The sequence below is a fragment of the Ochotona princeps genome, chromosome 6 (assembly GCF_030435755.1).
Source record: "Ochotona princeps isolate mOchPri1 chromosome 6, mOchPri1.hap1, whole genome shotgun sequence".
In the NCBI taxonomy this organism is placed as follows: Eukaryota; Metazoa; Chordata; class Mammalia; order Lagomorpha; family Ochotonidae; genus Ochotona; species Ochotona princeps.
Window position 1 is genome coordinate 14,351,994 of NC_080837.1, and position 22,366 is coordinate 14,374,359.

The 22,366-nt window shown below is 46.3% G+C and overlaps 1 long non-coding RNA gene across 1 annotated transcript in view; it reads left to right on the forward strand.

Moving 5' to 3' along the window:
* Positions 1-1,385, forward strand: part of LOC131480525 (uncharacterized) — a 57,009-nt gene extending 55,624 nt beyond the window's left edge. Inside the window, exon 3 of the long non-coding RNA XR_009245587.1 lies at positions 1,275-1,385. This is a non-coding gene — a long non-coding RNA (uncharacterized LOC131480525). The remainder of the gene's footprint in view (positions 1-1,274) is intronic.
* The last annotated feature ends 20,981 nt before the right edge of the window (positions 1,386-22,366 follow it).

Genomic DNA, 22,366 nt, shown 5'->3' on the forward strand with positions numbered 1-22,366 from the left:
AGGATGATACAAAATGATTCTCTAGGTAATTTATAGGACGAAAACATTATGAGTAGCGTTGCCAACGACTGTACATTCTGAGACTGATTATAATTTATTCATGCAATCATTAATGAAACATGTTTTGACACCCACGCTTCACCCTTAAATTGCTCACAGTCCAGGGAAGGGTACAGTCATGAAAATAAATGGTTGTGAGACAAGATGGAAAGTTCTAGAGCAAAAAGGCAGGGGGTGCATAGAAGAAGGAACTGTCTGACTGGGTCCCACAGGGTGGGGAACTGGATGAGGACCCTGGGGCTGGATGTGGGGATTCTTCAGGCAGCTGGGCCATCAAGCCCAGGATCAGTGCCAGAAGCAAAGTCCTAGGGCAAGGGAGGCAAAGGGCTCAGAGGCAGCTTCTGCTGCCACAGTGCAGGGCCCCAGTCTGGGGAATGGATTGTAAAAGGGGGGCATCAGCACTGAGTACCCCCTGGGAGCTCCTGCCAGCATGCCTGGTTCTCCCGCTGGATGCCCAATGGGGTCATGGGTCAAGATGACCCACCAGAGGCTGCCAGGACCACATCTTACATTAAGCATGTGTGAGTGTGTGTGTGTGAGAGAGAGAGAGAGAGAGAGAGAGAGAGAGTCAGAGCAAGTGAGCTATTTTGCATTTACCTGTTTACTGCCAAAATGCCTCAGTAGCCAGATTGGACCAAGCCAAAGCTGAAAGCTACAAACCCAGCCCAGGGCTCATCATGTGAGTGACAGGGTGATCCCTCATCCGCTGTCTTCCAAGATGTGCACTAGCAGGAAATTGGAATCTGGAGTGGAGTCGGGACTCAGAGACAGACACTTCAGTGTGGGTAACCCAGGTGGTTTTAACCGCTGCACCAAAAACCCACACCTGAAGTTAAACAATGGGCTAGAGGGGCCATGGCTGCTCAGAGACTGGGCCAGAAGCTGCATTGGGGTCCAGGCTCCAGAATTCGGACTTCATCCTGCAGACAAGAGGAGACCGTCTCTCCTAATGAGAAGAGCTGATGCTGAATCCTTGGGTCGCTAGGAGCAATCCCAGCCTTCCTAGACAGACCTAGAAGCCATGGACCCCTGGATCTTCTCTGGCTCCCAGAGCAGGAGCCACAGTAATGATGGAGAGCTCTGGAGGATCTTTCTGCCTCTGTACTGAGAAGGGCTGCCAGTGTCCCAGCCACGGGGAAACTGGGCTTGAGAGAGCGACCAGAGAGTCATGGACGGCAGTGGGCTGAGTGGCTATGCTCTTCTTTTGTCCCTAGAACTGAGCCACAGCCATTTCCTTTGGCCTTGACACAGGCTTAGAAGAGCTACAGCAGCTGTAACTGACAAAGCTATGGTTTCTGCAGGTGCCTGGTTAACACACCCTCATGGTAAGAGAGAGCCTTTCCCCAAGGACTCAGCTCCTTTTCCCTGTTTGACCCTTGAGGGACAAGATAGCAGGTTGCTATCTAGAATATAAATGTCATCTGAGAACCCAACCCCTGACCGGCAGCCACTTGCAGTCAGAAAATATTAAATGAAAAACTCCAGAAAGAAACAGTTCCTATGCTTTAAATAGTTGTTTTTGCAGTATGTGGTTATAATTGCTTTTGTTTTTTATAAAGGTTTATTATTATTAATATTAATGGAAATGCAGATTTACAGAGAGAAGGAGAGACAAATGTCCTCTGTGTTCTGGTTCACTCCCCAGGTGGCTGCAATGGCTAGAGCTGAGCCAAGCCAAAGCCAGGAATCAGGAGCCAGGAGCCTCCTAGGGTGCCCCATGTGAGCACAGAGTCCCAAGGCTCTGGGCCATCCTATGTCACTCTCCCAGGCCACAGAGAGCTGGAAGGGAAGTGGAGCAACTGGGACATGAATCGGTGCTCACATGGGATCCCAGGTGTGCAGGGCAAGGATCCAGCCACTGAGCCACCACACCAGGCCAAGTTGTAATTGTTTTAATTTCTTATTAGTGCTGGGTTGTTGAACTCCTCACTGTACCTAATTTATAAGTCAAACTTTATCACAGGTATGTATGTATTGGAAAATCATAAAGTGTACATAGAGAGGTGATTGTAAAAATCTCATGGAAAGATGGAATTAAAGTGTTTATTTGGGAGACCTATGAGCACCGTTTTGACAACTGGCTGCTCTGCTTCTGATCCGGTTTCTTGCTAATGCACTGAGCAAGGCATTGGATGATAGCCCAAGGTCTTGGAGCCCTGCCACCCTACATGGGAGAGGTGGACAGAGTTTCTGGCCCCTCGCTTCAGCCTGACCCAGACCAGTTGCTATCCTTTGGATAGTGAATCAGCAGGTGGGAGATGTTTGTGTTTCTGTGCCTCTCCCCCTCTCTCTGCTTTTCAAATGCTTAAATATTTTGTAAAAGATTTATTTTGGGGATGAGCACCGTGTGGGAGGGTTAATGTGTCACTTGGGGTGCCCACATGCTTGGGTTTCCAATACCTCCATTTCCAATCAGGCTTTCTGCTGATGTCCACCCTGGCAAGTAACAGGCCACAGTTCAAGTCCTTCAGCCCATTTTGCTCTTTTGGAAAATCCTGATGGAGTTCCAGGCTCCAGCCTGGTCCAGCCTCAGCTGTTGTGAGCATTCGGGAAGCAAACCACAGGATGAAAATCTCTCTAGTTTCCCTGTTGCCTTGCCTTCCAAATAAATAACGAACCTTTTAAAGAGAGATACTTGTTTTGGTACCGAAATTTTGAAATCTATGCATAGAGGGGTCTTCAAAAGCAGACAGTATGATGAAAAAAATGCATGGGGTTTGAACACTTCTTGCGTAAAAATAAACTTATGTTTTAATTCCATTTATCCACAAACTTGTTAAAGCACCTTCATGTAGGTTTCACTGCTCTCTGGGTTTTCAGGTGTGTTCCCTGGGGGTCTTGGAAGGCATTCCCAGGCGTAAGGCTGAGGGGAGAGGCAGGCGGTTGGAGGGGTCCTCTTTCTGCTCATTTGTAACAGGCTCTTTATTGCTTAAAAATTGGGGCTTCCAGAGTTTATTCACTCCTCATGTGGCTGCAATGGCTAGGCTCAAGCAGGCTGAAGTCAGCTCACCCTTCAACTGCACTGGGAGGGAAACTGAGGCACAGACTGGGTGAAACTGAGGCTCAAACCTAGGCCTGCCTGGAGACGCTGTCCTGCCCTGCCTCGGGCCTGTGTGGTATCTCTCCTCAAGGCCAGGGTGGCCAGGACAGGGCGAGGACTGCAGGGTGCAGGGATCTGTGGCTGTACCTGAATGTTTACTTGGCAGGCCAGGGGAGGTTAAGCAGCTTACAGTTTAAATCTCCCTGACCTGACCTTAAAGATAACTGAAGGTGAGACGTGTGTGGGGAGGGGAATGGGCACTGGAAGGTTGGGTATCCTGGAGCTCTCTGTTTTCTCCAGCATCTAACAGTTTCCACAGCACCGAGTCACACAGCCATATCCCCTTCCTGGGGAGGGTCTTGGCGGGGGGAGGGGGTATCGCTGCAGGGCCTGAGGAGGTCTGTGGGGACGGTCAGGCAATTCTGGGCCTGAACTCGTCCAAACCTCCACTGCCTCCCTTTCTGAGCAGAAACCATCCTGTGTGTATGAGAGGACTTCAAAAATATTTGTGGGGGAAAAACAATGAAATTAAAAGATTCATTTGGGTGCAGAAAACTTTGGAAGTCCATGTGCAGATTTTTCGTAATATTCAATAATATCTTTCATTTTTAAAATTTTTAAGGTTTATATGTTGTAAAGGCAAAGTTAGAGAGAGAAAACTGTATTTTCTATCTGCTGGTTTACTCCCTAGATGGCTGCAATGGCTAGACTTGCCAGGCTGGAGCCAGTGCTGGGTCTCCCACATGGGTGCAAGGATTCAAACATTTGAGCCAACTTCTGCTGCTTTACCCAGGCCACAAGCAGGAAATTGGATTGGAAGGGGAGCAGCGGGGACTTGAACTGATGCCCTTAGGGCATGCTGACATTGCAGCTGGTGGTTTTACCCATTTTGTATAATGCCAGCTGCTCTAATATCAATTTTGCACTGTTTAAAGATTTCTCATAGTAGGAAGGAGTGGGGTTGCATGGTGGGTGCCCTCCAGCATGCCAGGTGCTCCTTTCTGACAGCTTTTGGGGATCACTTTGGATTATTGCGCATGTCCCCTTTAAGAATCAGATGTAGAGCTGGCACTGTAGCATAGCGGGTTAAGCTGCAGCCTGAAACACAAGCAATCCACGTAAGTGCTGGTTCTAGTCCCGACAGATCCATTTCCAATCCAGCTCCCTGCCAACACACCTGGGAAAGCAGCAGAAGATGGGCCAAGTGCATTGGGCCCTGCACCCATACGGGAGACCTGGAAGAAACTCTGGCACAGTGCCAGCCATTGTTAGCATTTGAGAAGTGGCCTCTCTTTCTCTCTCTTTCTCTCTCTCTCTCAAAACTCTGTCTCAAATAAAATAAATAAAACTTAAAAAAATAATAATCAGGCACTGGGCCCGGAATGATAGCTTAGTGCCTAAAGTCCTTGCTTTGTGTGTGTTGGGATCTCATATGGACGCCGGTTCTAATTCCAGGGGCTCCCGCTTCCCATCCAGCTTCCTGCTTGTGGCCTGGGAAAGCAGCTGAGGATGGCCCAAGGCCTTGGGACCCTGCACCCACATAGGGGACCTGGAAGAAGCTCCTATCTTCAGATTGGCTCAGCTGCAGCCATTGCAGCCATTTGGGGAGTGAACCAGAGCGTGAAAGACCTCTCTGTCTATCTCTCCTTCACTCTGTAAATCTGACTTTCCAATAAAAAAAATCAGATGCTTTTCTGTAAAGAGAGGGGTAGTAGGTCACCTTTATTCTCATAGCAGCATCCTAGGAATCTAACCTAGGGAAATCTCAGTGTAGCAAAAGAAAACACTTAAATTTGCATGTTCAATAGGCAGCTAATACAGTTTGTGGAAAGGAATGAAATTTGGGGGTTAGTTTAGAGGCTGGGTGGCGAGTAAAGCCACCGCCTGCAACACCAGCACCCCAGATGGGTGCCAGTTCATATCTTTGCTGTTCCACTTCTTCCTGCTAGTGGCCTGGGAAAGCAGAAGAAGATGACCCGAGGCCTTGGATTGCTGCACACATTGGGAGATCCTAATGGGGTTTCTGGCTCCTGAGTTCTGTCTGGCCCAGTCCTGGCCTCTGCTACCTGGGGAGTGAACCAGAACATAGAAGATCGATGTCTCTCTCTCTCCACCTCTCTGTAACTCTTTATTTAAATAAATGAATCTTTACTTAAAAAAATCTTTATTTTGGTGAAAAAAGGCCTTCATTTTGAAGTCCATGCATTTTTTTACACAAACTTAAAAACACATTTATGTATTTGAAAGGCAGAATTAGAGAGAAAGGGAGAGGTAGAAAGAGATCATCCATCCCCAGAAGCTGCAATGGCCAGACTGGCCAGGAGAAGCTGGGGGCCAGGCAGAAGCTTGAGCCACTCTACCACATGCTGGCCTCTTCCATAAACTTTTTGAGGCCCCTAAGATGCATGGGTTTCAAAACATTTATTGATTGATTAAAAAATTGGAATGGTAGACTTACAGAGACAAAGATCTTCTGTCCATTGGTTCACTCCCCAAGTGGCCACAACAGCCAGAGCTGAACCAGTCAGAAGCCAGAAGTCAGGAGCTTCTTCGGGGTCTCTCACGTGGGTGCAGGATCCCAAGGCTTTGGGATCCCAAGGCTTTGGGCCATTTTTGACTGTGTTCTCAGGCCACAAGCAGGGCTCTGGATGGGAAATGGAGCAGCTGGGATATAAAGTGGTAACCATATGGGATCCTGGCCTGTGCAAAACAAGGAATTTGCCACTGAGTCATTGTGCCAGGCCTCCAAAATAAGCTTGTCATTGAATTCCATTTTCCCAAAGTTTTTGAAGCACCCTCATATCATTCTATACCCCCCAACACCCCAGGCTGAGTAATCACAGCATCACAGGGTTAAACCCTCCCCAGGGTGGCCACACTGCACAATTCAGTCCTATTTGGGACCCAGCCTCAGGCTTCTCTGAGAAAGCTTCTGCTCAATACTTCAGCCTTACAGATTTGTCTTGCCCATCTCCCCACCCGGCCTTGCAAATCTGTTCCCACTTTTCAGGAAATCCCCCTCTCAAACCTCAAGCCTCATCTTACTCGAAATCATCCCCTCTTCCAAAGTGCTGCTTTCGCAGGCTCAGTGCTGTAGTCTGGGATGACAGCCAGAGAGTCACCGACATAGACCACAATGAGCAGCCATGCTGTGATCCCCCAAATAGCCTCGACAGCCCCCCCTGCCTAGGGTATACTTCTTGATTTTCCTGATTAACCAGTGAATAACTCTAGGATAAGACATACATACATCTCTAAGGAGCAGAATATTCAATTGAAAGCCCTCAAGCTCAAGGAAGCCAGAAAATATCTTCCGTTTGGCCCATGCTGCATTTTCAAAAATGCTTGAGAATTTCAACCTCTTTAGCTAGCGCCTGCGTATTCCACAAGGCGCAGTCTTCTCTGCTCCCTGCCTCCCTAGTCCGCTGCTGGATTCACACATCTGCATTACCTATGTGGCCACTCTAGTCATCTTTTGTCTTGATCACCCTGTATTCCAAATACCCCAAGAAAGACAGAAGCATTTTTCAACTTGCAAATTGACTTCTTGGTCCCTGGAATGAGTAGCGTTGTACTTGGTCTCTTTGGCGTTTAACTTGACCTTTCATGGCCCTAATGGGATTGAAAAGTTTCATGACAGAGCTATTTCTCTTCTGGAAGGTTGCTCTTCTGGAGCTGGTTGAGGGTTGGCCATATCCCCTCCTGACCTAGCCCAGGGGACTGATCTGTAGGTGTGATGTCTTCAATGTGAGCCCAAAGGAGCAGGCCTGGATCAGTTTCCCAGGAGCTCCTGGATGGGTGTTGGAAAGGGCAACATCATCATTTGTGTGGAGGCTCGGGGATCAGGCCAAGCGAAACTGAAGTCCCAGATGCTACAGCAGTATGAGCTACTCTCCAACCCTACACCTGCCTCGTTGCTGCAGCGTGGCAATATGATTAATCCATCACAGAGCTCTTTCCCACCAAGATGGGCTGCTCTCCTTGCTGCACTCTGAGTCTGATCAATGCTGTGAGTCCGGCATCCCCTGGGATCCCATATGAGCACCGATTTGTATCTCGACTGCTCCACTTCCCATCCAGCTCCCTGCTTGTGGCCTGGGAAAGCAGCCGAGGATGGCCCAAGGCCTTGGGACCCTGCACCCACGTGGGAGACCTGCAGGAAGTTTATCAGCTCAGCCCCGGCCATTGCAGCCACTTGGGGAGTGAACCAGAGGATGGAAGATCTTTCTCTTTGTATTCTCCTTCTCTCTGTATATCTGCCTTTCCAATAAAAAAATTAATAATTTTTTTTTTAAGAAAGAAGATCATTGTGGTGAAAAGTATGTCCTAGCCTTGGTGGAAAAGGAAGTTTACCAGGATAATTCATCAAAATAGCTGCACTCCAGTTTCAACCCTGCTGGTGACTCACTACCTGGAACCTGGGCAAGGCTGTTTACTTCTTTGGGGTGTGTGTATGTGTGTGTAAATGAGGTGGCTGAGCAGGTCATTCATTGGCTTCTGACCCTCCTGTCCAGGCTCTGAGAGTGGAGCTGATGAGTTGTGGGAGGAGGGCTTGGAGTTCAAAAATGAAGGGATGGGATTCCTGTGGGTTCATGCCCCTGGGAAGATCCCCAAGGTAGTGGAATTCCAGCCAGAGCTGATGGACCACTTTAGGTAAGCAAGGGGGCATTCCAAGCAGGTGGAATAAGCAAAGCCCTGAGCAAGGAGGGCGCCTGGATGGGAGTGTTTACTAACTCCATACATTCCTGGACTAGATGTGCATATCCATTCTTTGACTCATGTTTCCTGCATCCTAACATGTGCGGGCATTTTGCTAAGACCTGTGATCCTCCTGCGAATAACAGGAAAAGCTACTGGTACTGGAAGCTGGCTCTCTGCCTTGCTGAGGCATCAGTGTGATTGGGGACAGCTGCCCTGTGGCCCCTCAGGACAACTGAGGGGATGCGCTTTGCCCTCACCCTAGGTACAACAGCCAACACACTTACCTGGCTCTCAGTATTTGTGAGGATAGGCGAACTGCTTCACACAGAAAGCGCCTGGTAAACTCCTCTGCACATGTTATCTGTCAATCTTTACTGCAATAAGAATAAATAAGAAGGAGCAGATGCAATGGCTCAGAGGCTGGATCCTTACCCTGCAGGCTCCAGGATCCCATGTGGGCACTGGTTTGTGTCCTGGTTTCTCCACGTTCCATCCAGGAGAGCAGTGGAGGATGACCCAAGACCTTGGGACCCTGCACCTGTGTAGGAGACCAAAGGAGAATCCTGGCTCCTGGCTTCGGATTGACTCAGTTCTGGCTATTGTAGTCATTTGGAGGGTGAGCCGGTGAATGGAGAAATCTATCTTTCTGTTGCTCCTTCTGTCTGTAGATCTGCCTTTCCAATAAAGATAAATAAATCTTTGGGGAGGGGGAGAATAAACAGGATGGTGTACTGATGGCTGATGGGAGAGTTCCAGATAAGGGTTTTCCAGTGGCAAAAGACACAAAGTCCTTGAAATCAACACATTCCTGGGAGGCTAACTTTGATCCTTGCTCCCCAAGCCACCACCTTCAATATTTGACCCAGATTAAGCTTCCTTTTGCAAAACTCAGAGAAATAGTTTCTCACTATAATTACAGGCGAGGCTCAGCAGTTCTCTGTCGCAAGGAGAGCAGGTAGAAAAGGGACAATTAACCAAGGCACGTAATTGAAGGGTGTATAAATATATCCGATGGTAGACGAGGCACCTTCCAATTGGATACTATTCCCAGGATCCCGATGGCAAAGATAGGATATGCTCATTTAGACCATAGGATGCTGAGCACTTGATTATTATAGAACAAGTGAAGCGACTGTGCATGTGGGTGACAGGGACTTCCGGGTGTCTCCTGGGTAGACCGAGTCAGGTCCTACCTTTCTACCCTTGGGCCTCCCATGCTGCCCACGGTGGCCCCACTTGATGAGGTGGTTAATCATGAGCTTAAAAGGAACATTTGGTGTGGAGGCAGTGTGACTCCTGTCGCTGGGCAGAACAATGAAGAGTTCGAAAATAGGACTAGCCATGAGTAGAAAACCAATAAACATATAATTTCCAGGTAATTACTGTCATATCGTTAGCTCTCTGCTTTTATCTGCCCCACTGGAGTCTGGGTTGGGGAGCCTCTGCAGCTCAGCTTAACTCTTAAGATATATTCAGTAACAAAATGGTTTTTTTTTTTCCCAATACAAATTGAGGACCAGAGAGGACTAAGACTGGCTGTGACGAGCCTCAATTCTGATGGATCAGTCAGCAAAATTCTTGGGTCTTTGGACTCAGAATCTCAAGGTCTGGTTTTTATCAAGTCCCTTTGTATGATTAGTTCTCCTGGCTCTCAGTGTCCCTGCCATGGGGAAAATCATAATGGACCAAATCACACATTCTCATCACAATCAAGGTTTTTGTTTGTTTTTAAAAGATGTGTCTATTTTATTGGAAAGGCAGATTTATACAGGGAAGGAGAAAGAAAAATCTTCCACAACAGCCAGAGTTGAGCCGATCTGAAGCCAGAAGCCAGAAGCTTCCTCTGAGTGTACCATGTGAGTTCAGGGGTTCAAGGCTTTGGGCTATCCTCTACTGCTCTCTCAGGCCACAAACAAAAAGCTAGATCAAAAGTGGAGTAGCTGGGATATGAAGCAGAGCCTATATGAGATACTGGTGCTTGTAGGTGGAGCATTAGTCAGTCGATCCATTGCAAAGGCCCCGAAAATGCATTCTTGAGAGAGGCAAAACTATCTAATATTTACATGGCTTATGTCCCCTTTAAAGCTCAACTCTGCAGGACAAAATATGATTCCTAAGTATTTATTTCCCTTATTAGGTTTTCTTGAGGAGCCAATGAACAGTGATGACATTAATGCACGGAGTTTCTACAAATGCTTGCAAAATCCATGCTGTTCAATGTGGCCGATACATGGCTGTGATGGAAAGACTTTTTTTTTTTTTTTCATCCCTTCCTCTCACTAAAAGCTGCAATACCAGAACTGGCTCTTGCGGGCTATTATAGCTTGAATGTGGTTTGTCCCCCAACATTCCACACATTAGAGACTTGGTCCCAGAGAGGCTCTCTTGGGAGCTGATATGCACCTTAGCAGAGGGGGAGGGGGACTAATGGGAGGTCCTTAGGTCACTGAGAGCATTGCCCTCCCAAGGATTAAGACAGTCCTTCAGAGAGTATTGTTATGACAGCCTACACCTGTCCCTACCCAGCTCTGGCTTCCTGTATCGAGGTGTGACCCTGTGGGTCCACATGTCCTCTCCCACTACCTTCAGCCGTGATATACAGCCAAGAGGACCCGTGCCAAGCCTGAGCTGCCACCAGGCCACACCCTTGAACCTCGAAACTGTGATCTGAATATACCTCTTCTCGCTACCGTCTGTCTTAAGTGTTTAATTGTTAGAATGAGCAGCTGACTAATATATGGTATTAATGATATTGATGGTTGCTTGATCTCTCATGCCTTTTGTATGTGTGACTTAGGCTTTGAGAACTAGTTTTTTTTTTTTAAGATTTATTTGTTAATTTGAAAGGCAGAGTTACACACTAAGATGGAGAAAGAAAGAAGGAAATCTTCCATCCATTAGTTCACTCACCAAATGGCTGCAATGGCCAGGGCTAGCCGAGGCTGAAGCCAGGTACCAGGAGCTTCGTCAGGATCTCCAGTGGGGTTGCAGGAGCCCAGGTAGGTAGGCCGTCCTCTGCTTTCCCAGGCACATTAATATGGAGCTGGATCGGAAGTGGAACAACTAAGACTCAAACCAGTGGCTGAATGACACCACAGGTGGTGGCTACATCTACTTAACATGCTATCCACAGCACCAGCCCCAAGAACTAAATTTTTTGTTTGTATTTTACAATTTAATTTCATTAAGTGATTCAATCACTCAGAAATTATGTCAAATACTAGGAATAAAAAAGTACCCATAATACACAAAACAAAATCTAGGCATCAGCCCTGGTACAGTGGGTTAAGTTGCTCTCTATAGTGTGGGTATTGCTTTTATGAGCACTGGTTCAGGTCCCAGCTGCTCCATTTCTGGTCCAGCTCCCTGCTAATGGCCCAAAAGCAATAGCAGATGGCCCAAATGTTTGGGTCCCTGCACCCACATGGAACACCCAGAAGAAACTCCTGGGTTTAATCTGGCTCAGCCCTGGCAATTGTGGCCGTTTGAGGAATGAACCAGCAGATAGAAGACCTCTCTCTCTCTGTAACTTCCACATGTATTTTTTTTAATTTAGCCACTACACATACAGCATGTGTAGACAGATACATGTGATACTAGAAAGTTCATGGAGGAGGTGATTAGGGGGAGGTGGTGACAGGCACAGAAACACTGCCTCAGGATCAAAGGGTCCTTCTAGCTGTGGAATCCTGCAGGTTCATGATTGAGCAATCTCACTGTTCTCCGACTGTGGGAAATTTCCTCATCTGTCCTATCTTGAAAGGAGGAACGCATGTATGTGTGAAGAAATAGCAGTGTCTTCCTTGTAGGGAAAGCAAAGCCAACCAGTTTGACCAGTGTCTTCCTTTGTGCTGTCCACAAGCAGAGGCTGAGATTAGATTTGAATGTTGGGGGGAGATGATTCTGGAAGCTTGGGTTGGGGGAATGGGGAGAGGGGGGATGGAGAAGGAAGAAGTACCAGGAGGGGACATGATCCCAGCGGGTGCTGGCTTGTGGGTGTCTGCTGGCTGCCAGAAGCTGCCTGTGGGTTGCTGTGGTTGGGATGTGGCTTGGGGTCGGTTACTGATGGGAAATGTTGGGCTTCAGCACTCCAGGGTGCCTCTGAGGACTCATGAAGAGTGCTTGTCAGGTGAGCCCTCTGCTGGATGGGAGGCAGGGGGCATTGAAGCAATGATTGCATCCTCTGTGGGTGGGCAGTTACTCCAGGAGAGACTGACCTCTCCGCATTTGCAAGGCAGGCCTGTGCCTGGGCTGAGTCAGTTTCTACAGCTTTGGAGAAAGGCCACAAGCAGGAAGTCTAAGAGGAACAAAGAAAAGACAGGTGGAGCATGGAGCGTGAGCCAGGTCACTGCTGTTGGAAATGTGCCATGTTGTGTAGAGAGGATTGGCTCACTCTAGAATCTAACTAGTCCTTCTCACCAAAGCTTCTGACACCAAACTGTGGGACTTGGATGTCCCTGGGTCCTAGCAATGAAGGTGACTGAGGAGCTGTAGAGGGGTACCCTGATTCAGAAACCCCAAGTTTTAGTCCACTAGAGGTGAATTCATGAATTTACAGGTGAAACATAATCATCCAGAAAGTCAGAATGCTTCAGGAGTTAATCAGATCAGTCTCCCTTTGCAGGTGAGCTCCAAGGGAACCCAGACACTAAATACAGGTCTGCTGGAGAGGTCTGGAAGCAGAAGGATGGCAGAGAGGCAGGTGGTCTTCACAGCAGGTGTTCCTGAGCTACTCACTCCTTCAGTCCATCACTCTTTGGAGGCTAGCCTGCCAGGGCACTTCCCTCCTGGATGGTGTGGGAGACATGGGGCCAAACTCTTGCTCTCTGCAACTTCCCATCCCAGTTGCCTCTCAAGTCTCCCCTCTCCTGAGAATTGTTGCAATTGGTTACTGTACAGTTGATTCTCAGTCAACATCCTCAACTGAAATCCCGTTTCCCGGGGAATGAAGAGCCTGGGCACTGTGGCTGGAGTCTCGAGTATGTCCAACCCATTTGGACACCTGACAAGGGCTGCTTTAGAGCAGCTGATGACATCTGCTGTGTGTGATTTGCACTGGTTTGGCTTGCTGGCCGGCCACACCCTACTCCCTGGCAACACACACCTGCTCTGCTCACATCCAGGCTCTGCCCTGCCTGCTGTGGGCTCCCAAAGTCTGATGTTGGGGCAGGTACTTCCTGGCTCCTCTCCCCACATCACTTCGTTTATAGTTGGTCAAGGGAGACATTAGTGGGAGATTGGGAACAGAAAAAGGAGAGATGAGATCTTGTTCTCTGCCTCCCCCACTCTCTGCTGTCATGATCTGCCTTTGGCAATGCAACTTCCGTAGCTACAGCTGCTGATGGGGTGGTTTGCCACCAAAAGTCATGTCGAAACTTATTCCCCAAATTCTTATGTTGATGGTGTTTGGAGGAGGTGCTTTCAGAGGTGATTGGCATTAGATAATGTCATTAAGCTAGGGCTTTCAGGATGGAACCTGTGACTATCAGAAGAGAGACCTGAGCTAACTCACACTTGGCTGTCTCACCATGGGATGCCCTTTACCATGCTAGCCTGCAGCCTGGAGCTCTTGTCAGGTGCTGGCACTGTGGCCTTGAACTTCCCAGTCTACAGAAGCATGGACCAAATACACCTCTGATTTTTTTCTCTCTTTCTTTCCTTCTTTCTTTTCTCCCTTGCTTCCTTCCTCCTTCTCTCCCTCCCTCCTTCTTTCTCTGTTTCTTTCTCTTTCTTTCCTTTTTCTTCCTTCCTTCCTTTTCTCTTTCTTTCACTCAAGATTTATTTATTTATTTGAAAGACATAATTACAGAGAGAAGGAGAGACAGAAAAGGATCTTTTACTTGCTAATTTCCTCCCCAATGGCTAGATCTGGGTCAGACCAGAGCCTGGGATTTCTTCCAAGCCTCCATGTGGGTGACCTTTGGACTAGGGTCAGCCTCTGCTGTTCTCCTAGGTGCATTAGCAGGGAACTGGATCAGAAATGGAGCAGCTGGGACTCAAACTGGTGCCCACAGGGGATGCCGCTGCTGCAGGTAAAGGCTTAATCTTCCATGGCATGGCATTACCCTGGCTCTATTCTGTTTGGAGCCTCTGATCTCAGCTCCTTTCTGCCCAGAGAATAGCATTATGGTCAGTTCTGTCTGTGAATGTCCCTGTCTTTCTTGTGCACTTACACACATATATTTATGTGTACGTGTGTCTATGTATGTATATATAAACACATTCCTGCAGAAAATGGACTCATTCTTATCTTCTGACAGTTAATCTTCTGGGTTATGGCTGGGATTGCTTTTTCATGTTCATGATTGCTTTTTAAGATAGATGACATGTATCTAAGTCTGTGTATGTGAAATAATTTATGAAACCTAAAGGGATAAAACACCACATGGGAAATAGCTTTACCGCAACTCCAAGCCTTCAGGAAGATTGAGGGAACACATGAGCCCTGCTATCGCCTGTGACTTTCTTTTTTCCAGTTTAGTCCATGAGTCCTGAGGCTGTTGGGTGCTGCTTGGGCAGCTGACACATTTTGTGCCAGAAAGGTGAATGTGTGGGAAGGCAAGGACATCATCCCAAAGTCCTGTGTTGTACAGATTAAGGTGCAGGGAGGAAGTGATCTTGACCTTGGCCTCCCTGAAACCCAGTCCAATGTCTTTCCTTGACTCGCTTGCCCAGTCCCATCTTGTACTCTGGGAACTTGAACTCAGTGCATAGCTGGGCATAGTCATTCACTGTATATGCTGTATGAGCTGCCGGAGAACCTGGGAAAGCCAAGGGCATCATTTGCTTGTGATCCTTCATTGGCTTCTCTGTCTGGTTGCACAATACCTCCTCCATGCTAGGAATGGTGGCAGGTAATGGGGCATACAGCTGCTACAGACGAGGGCTCTTGGTCACAGTCTCAGTGCAGGTGCACATGAGAGGTGGTAAGTGCAGCGAGAGCTCAGTGCATCCAGCCAGAGAAGGCAATATCCAAGTAAACCTGGAAGGACAGGTTAGCTGGTTCACTCCTCAGATGGTCACAATAGCCGGAGCTGAAGCCAGGAACCAGGAGCTCCACCCAAGTCTCACTCTTCAGTGATAGGAGCCCAAGCTCTTGGGTTAACTTTTGTTGCTTTCCCAGTTGCACCAGCAGGAAGTTGAATTAGAAGTGGAGCATCCGAGGTTCACATGGGTGTTCAAACAGGATGCCAGCATCACTGTGGCTTAATCCACTACACCACAATGCTGGCCCTAAACATCATTATTCTTTCTCATGGATTATTTTTGAACTTAACTTTAATTATATTATGTTATGACATTATAATTATCGTATATAACCTTAAATAAAAGTAATTTTTGAATGTTTATGGAAATGGAATTAAAATATAAGTTTGTTTTGGTAAAACATTTTTTTTAAATCTATGCATGATATTTTAAAAGGATGTATTTTGCTTTTTCAAAAACATTTCTAATTTATCTTTTTTTTTAAAGATTTATTGATTTTATTACAAAGTCAGATGTACATAGAGGAGGAGAGACAGAGAGGAAGATCTTCCATCTGATGATTCACTCCCCAAGTGAGCCACAACGGCCTGTGCTGCGCCGATCCGAAGCAGGGAACCTGGAACCTCCTCCAGGTCTCCCACGTGGGTGCAGTGTCCCAAAGCTTTGGGCCGTCCTCGACTACTTTCCCAGGCCACAAGCAAGGAGCTGGATGGGAAGTGTAGCTGCCGGGATTAGAACCGGTGGCCATATGGGATCCCGGTGCGTTCAAGGCGAGGACTTTAGCTGCTAGGCCACGCTGCCAGGCCCTAATTTATCTTTTTTTTTACTTGAAAGACAGAGTGAGAAACACAAAGATTCTTTGTCTGCTAGTTCACTCTTGAAATGCCGACAGCAGCCAACAACCTTGAATTCAATCAGGATCTGTCACAGGGACTCTGCTGGTCCCCAGGATACACATCAGCAGGAAGCGAGAAGACTGCTGGAACCCTGGCACTCTGGAAAGGAACATGGGCACCCCAAAGGATGTCTTAACAACAGCACATAGTGCCTCACCCATGCCTGGCCTTTATATTTTTTTAAATTTTATTTTTAATATTATTTACATAGTTGAGAGGTATGCATGACCATGTGGTTCTCCACTTAGGGTGGGGAAAGTGGAGGTATGGAGGAAGGTGGGGGGGACAAATGTTTCCATTTTTTTCTCCTGTGTCAACAGTAGGGGAATCCGAGGGGACCACTCCTTGCTGTCAAACTACATCAAGAGTGGGGATGGATGACAGTCATTTGATGATGACTTAGGGACCCTGATGTGGGGAAGAGTGTTCCAAGGGTATTACTTGAGTGGTTTTAATAGTTCTGAGATGTTTTTGGTTTTGTTACACAAGGGTTGAGAGAATCTTTCCAAGGTCTTTTGGATGAGCAAGTCCACCACAGTACATTCACAGGCCCAGGGATATATTTCAAAGGTTGGCCAGGAGAGTGGTCCTACCTGTTCTGCTTTACATCCTCTGACAAGGCACTGGACATCCCCTGCTGGCCTGGCCTTTTTATACTACACATTTTCCATGAGTTGTTTGAGATCCTCCCATTACATGTATACATAAGCAGACTATATTGTCATGGCATTTATAAAGGAGAAGGGAGAGAGACATGAAGAGGGGATGTTGAAGGACGGCCAACAAGCAGGCAAAGGAATGCCCTCCTCTGGCACCCCAGGCTTTCCGCCTGTCCGGAGAGCCTGTGTCTGCTCGCTCTAGGAGTTTGACTACATGGTCGCTTCAACCTGTGTCTGTCTTCCTTTGCTTCTGTAACCAGTGACTTTCCCACATGGTCCAGGATGTTTCACTTCTTAGAAGTCACAGCTTGGCAACTCTCACTCCTGTGAGGCACGCAGGCCTGTCAGGAATTCCCTCGGGAGCCAGCACAGTGACACAGCATGTTGCTTGTAGAGGTGGGAAGAAAAAAAGATCATCCTTTCTAACAAGTTGAGGAAGCGCCAATTAAAACAACATGAAACATATTTCCCATCGTCTCCCTCCAATGAGCAGAGCTCTAAATGAAAAAGGAGAGACACGGATGTGATTGGGTTAGTCCAACTCACATCAGTCCAGTCTCTTAAGATTATTAAAACGTTCAGGGCCCCCCAGACAGTAATAAACTTGTCTGTGGATTTATCCAAAAGGAAAAATCTGAAATGTAGACACAGGATTAAATGTAAGAGTGCTGACTTTTAGTATTATTTATTACTGGGAAAAGTTAGAATGAATGAAAACCTCAAATAGGAAGGTCACAAAAAGTAGTTTACAACATATCCAGTTAGCGGAACACTGTTTGGGCTTTATGGTGGATGATTATGGAGAGATTTTTAGTGCCGTGAAAATATGTGTGTACGTGTTAGTTAGCTTATTCCTAAATAGTCCAGTGTGCTTTTCTACGGGAAATTTCCTAAAGATTTATTTATTTGTTTTATTGTAAAGTCAGATATACAGAGAGGAAGAGAGACAGAGAGCAAGATCTTCTGTCCAATGGTTCACTCCCCAAGTGACTGCAACTGCTGTAGCAGGGCCAATCTGAAGCCAGGAGCCAGGAGCTTCTTCTGGGTCTCCCATGCAGGTGCAGGGTCCCAAGGCTTTGGGCCATCCTCCACTGCTTTCCCAGGCCACAAGCAGGGAGCTGGATGGGGAGCAGGCAGCTGGGATTAGAACTGGCACCCATATGGGATATGGGCACGTTCAAGGCGAGGACTTCAGCAGCTAGGCCACCACACCGGGCCCTGGAAATACTTTTTTAAAAATGCATTTTTATTATTATCATTTTATGATACAGTTCTATAGGCCCTAGGATTTCCCTTATCCCCTCCCCAATTCCTTCCTCCCTCACTGAATTCCCCTATATCATTAGTATAGTATAGTTCTTCATACACAGTCATATGTCCATCATTGAGGGCATGGACAACGGCAGAGAGTCCAGCATCCTATTGTCAAGACACAGTAAACAGTTTCATTGGGAGTCCATTTTTGTCTGGAAGTAAAGATGCATACTGCATTGTATCCTCACATCTGGATGTGATAGTCTCCATTACACAGTTACTATACATCCCCTTAAATGAAAAGCCACGGTATAAAATCAGCAACAGGAAGAAAAATAGAAATTTACAATGCCATGAAGTTAAGTTACATGCTACTGAATGACTAATGTGCTGCTGAAGAAATGAAAAAGAAAATCAAGAACATTCTTGAAAAAAAAATGCTACTGTATGATCTATGAGTTAGTGAATAATTTAATGAGAAAAAGTGTTTTGAAGAGATGAAATTAACAAAAAAAAATCCATGAGATATAGTTTCCACTGATCTTTGTTGGTGAGCTATGTTTCCTGTAGGGAAAAAATAGATGGGTTTTGTTTTTCAGTCCAGTCTACTAATCTATAATGTTTGATTTATGAGTTTAAGCCATTTACGTTCAGGGTTAATATGAATGGGTGGTAATTCGACCCTATCATTTTAGCAATGGGTTGTTCATTGATTTAGTTCGTATTTTACTGGGATGTTCTTCGCATTTGCCTTTGGTTTTGGTGGGTACTATTCCTCTGCTCTGTCAAGAGAACATCTTTAAGTATCATGTGTATAGCAAGTTTGAAAGAGGCATATTCTTTTAACTTTTCTTGATTGTGAAAGAATTTCATTTCATTTTCAAAGACAAAGGAAAATTTTGCTGGGTACATTATCCTGGGTCAACAATGTTTTGCTTTTGGAATCTGGAATATGTCACTCCATTCTCTTCTGACCTGTAGAGTTTCCTGTGCGAGGTCTCCTGTGAGTTTAATTGGCATTCCTTTATATTTCAGTTGATTGAAGAGAGCTTGATTATCATGTGTCGTGGTGAGGATCGCTTTTGGTCAAGCCTGTTGGGAGTTCTGTGCCCCTCCTGGATGTTGCTTCCAATTCTTTCTCCAGATTAGGGAAAATTTCCCTTATTATTTCATTAAATACATTTGTAAACCCAGCTTCTCTTTCTGCACCTTCTGGAACTCCCATAACTCTTATATTTGGCCTTTTAATAGTGTCTTTCAGTTCTTGAATACTTTTCTTAGCTTGAACCAGCTCTGCTTCCAGCTTTTTGTTTGTTTCCCCTGGTGATAGGTAATATCTTCTAATTTTGAGATTCTTTCTTCTGCTTGCTTCATTCCATTTTGGAGACTCTCCATTGTACTTTTAATTTCCTCCACTATATTCTTCATTTCTGATATATCAGTTTTCATTTGATTCACTTTCTGTGTGACGTATTTCTTAAATTTCTTGAACTCTGTATTACATGCCTCTCATTGTTGATAAGAAGCTTTATAACAAGTGTTTTGAATTCTACATCCCCCATTTTCTCGACGTCTTCCTCAGTGAACTCTGTGGTTTGCAAAGGGTTTTGTTCCTCTGCAGGAGAGTCTTTAGTAATATTCATTGTGCCTCTGTCTCTTTTTTTGCTCTTGATCGTTGTACTTCTGGTTATCAGATTCTTCTCCTTGGGGCAGGTTTCTAAGCTATGTCACCCACAGGTCTACAGTTCAATTTTACTTATTGCCGTTGATACATAGCTCTTTGTTTGCGGTCACTTGTGCCACTCCCTGCTGCGAGTTCCAGGTCTGGGTTCTTATGTTAGATTTCCATCATGGTCTCCGTAGCTCCATCTCCTGGCTCACCAGTCTCCACCTCCTGTGTTATTATGCTGAGACTGCACCATTGCCTCTACAACCTTTCTCTCACTTCTAGGTAAAGCAGTTCCCACAATTATGGAGACACCAGGTGTCCTATATAGTTAGGTTGTTGGTGGTGCTGATCTTGCCAGAACCTGTTAGCCATTAGATCTGAGGGCCACACAGACCTATTTTGACCTATATGATGCCAAAGTTGGTATGATTTTCCCTGTGGGACCAGTACAGTGCACTGAGCTGAGTGAGTTCTCACCGAGCTCAGCATATGCACAACTCACTGTTGTTTCTACAGTCTTAAATTCCTTGCCACACTGTAAAAAATGGTGCCTGATGTGCCACTACTAGAGTTCTTGAACTGCTGGTCATCAGGCCTGAGGGCTACCTGGACCTATCTTGGCTAGAACCTGTAGAATGTCACCTTGTTGCAGTTCGGTGAGCCAGAAATGAGTTCACTTCTAACTCAGTGCATGCACAGCACTGTCCGTAGCCCTTGCCTCCTTAACAAAATGGTGCCAGATATGGCTCTAGAGGGCGGACTGGGTTGTGAAATCCACCCTGTTCCCATGCTGCCTGTCTGGGATCTGCTGCTCTGTCTCTGCTTGTGGTCAAATCAAACAGACCAGCAGAATGGGCAGTTCTTTGGGTTCACCACCTGGGCTCCCAGTAGACGTTTCTTCCCACCTGGTTGCTGGTGTAGTTTGGCTGCTGGTGCGATTCAGATTGCCATGCGCTGAATACCGCTGGAGTATCAGTCACTGTAACACCACACCATTGTGTTTGCTGCTTTTCTGTATCTGCCAGTCTCCAGGTACCCCTCTGCTGTTGTTCTGTCCTCTCCTATTTCCTGGAATGTGCCCTCTTTACTTCACACTAGCTAATATTTCCTCATCTGTTTAAACATGTCCTTACCCTCTTCTGCCATCCTGATTCTCCCTTGGAAATATTTTTTAACATAACAATAATCAAAATCAGAAATCCATGATGATACAATACCATGATGCAATCTACAGACATGGCAATCTCACCATTGTCCCAGTAACAGCCTTTGTAGCCAAAGGGAAAACAATACTTTCCTAACTCGGAATGTGACCCAGGATCTTGTGGGTAGGTCCAGCGACAGCAGCCCACTGTCTTCTTTCATGTGAGGGACTTGAGCTGGCCAGTTGTCTTGGAGACTCTTCCATGTGGCAATCATGTCTCCTCATGCTTAGATCCTGCTTATGCATTTTTGTTAAGATAGGACCCAAAGGAGGTTGTCTGCTGTAGCACAGCAGTTTACGCCCAAGTCAGGGTGGCAGTTCAAGTCCCAGCACTCTGCTTGGGATTCAGCTCCAAGTCAATGTGCCTGGGAAAGCAATGCCATCTGGTCCGAGGATTTGGGCTCTTGTCACCGAAGTGGGAGACCCAGATGGAGCATCTGGCTGCTAACTTGGGCATCGTCCAGCCCCACCATTGTGGCCACCTGGGCTGTGAACCTGCAGACAGAAGATGTCACTTTCTCTCTGTCTTCATTTTAAGTAAATAAAGAAGTAATTTTTTAGAGATTCCCTCATTTTTATTTGAAATGCAGATTTACAGACAGAGAGAGAGAGATAGGAGGGAGGGAGGGAGTGAAGGAGAGAGAGAGAGAGAGAGAGATCTTCCATCCACTGGTTCGTCCCCTGAATGGCAACAACAACCAGTAATGGGCCAGTCTGATGCCAGGAGCCTTCCATATGTGTCATGTGAGTGCAGATGCCCAAGGACTTGAGCCATCCTTCATTGCTTTCCCAGGCACATTAGAAGGGTGTAACTTGAACTGGTGCCCAAATGGGATGCTCGCACCATAGGCAGAGGCATAACCTACTACACCATAGCACCAGCCCCCAGTATAGATAAATCTTTTTTTTTTTTTAAATTAGGACCAAGGGGATGGTGATTGCCTATCCAATTAAGTTTTTACTCACCAGTTTCAGAATCTGTCTGAGGCTATTTTCTTGAAAGAGTCATTGCAATCATCATTGCTAAATGGCGATTTTGTAATCCCATCAGCCTTGGGATTCTGCTTGGTGGGGGATGCGCTTTCCTTCATCCTTTGTATTTGTTCACTCTCTCTCTTATGGTATCAGCATGCCTTCTTATTTATGAGTATGTCATCAGCTATGGTGTATTACATCATTTCCTCCATACACGTCTCCCCATCATGTATTTTGATGCTGAAATCTGTCCCACATTTCACCGCTGGGAGCCCCTTAGCCTGCTGTGTCCTTTGACTGAATCCCGTAACCTCCACTGGACATCACCCAATGAGTTCAACACAGAGGATGTAGACTTACCTTGCACTGCTCCTACCTCTGTGCTAGACTCAGCCATTTCTCCAAGGGAACCTGGATTACTTTCTAGCACACAAAAGTATTAGGAATCCAATATTTGGGGCCAGCACTGTGGCACAGTGGACTAAACCACTGTTGATAATGCTGGGATTCCAGATGAGCGCCAGTTCAAGTCCCAGCTGCTCCACTTCCAATCCAGCTCCTTGCTAATGCTCCGGAAGAAGCAGCAGAGGATGCTCAAAACGCTTCAACCAGAACTAACCCAAGTCTAGTTGTTGCGGACATCTGGGAAGTGACCCACAGATGGAAAATTCTCCTCTCTCTCTGTCATGCTACCTTACAAATTAATAAATCAGGCTTTCAAAAGATTACCAAATTTGGGTAATAGGTTTGATTTTGGCCACTTGTTGCTAGATCTTGTGAGCAAACACAGCTAGGAAACACACTACATACCTGAAAATGTGTCTTTAGCACAATATGATGTGGAAAAATGCAAAATTATATATACATATGTATTTTTTGCTTTTTTTTAAGTGTAGAATTGATATTTTATTGTTCTTTATA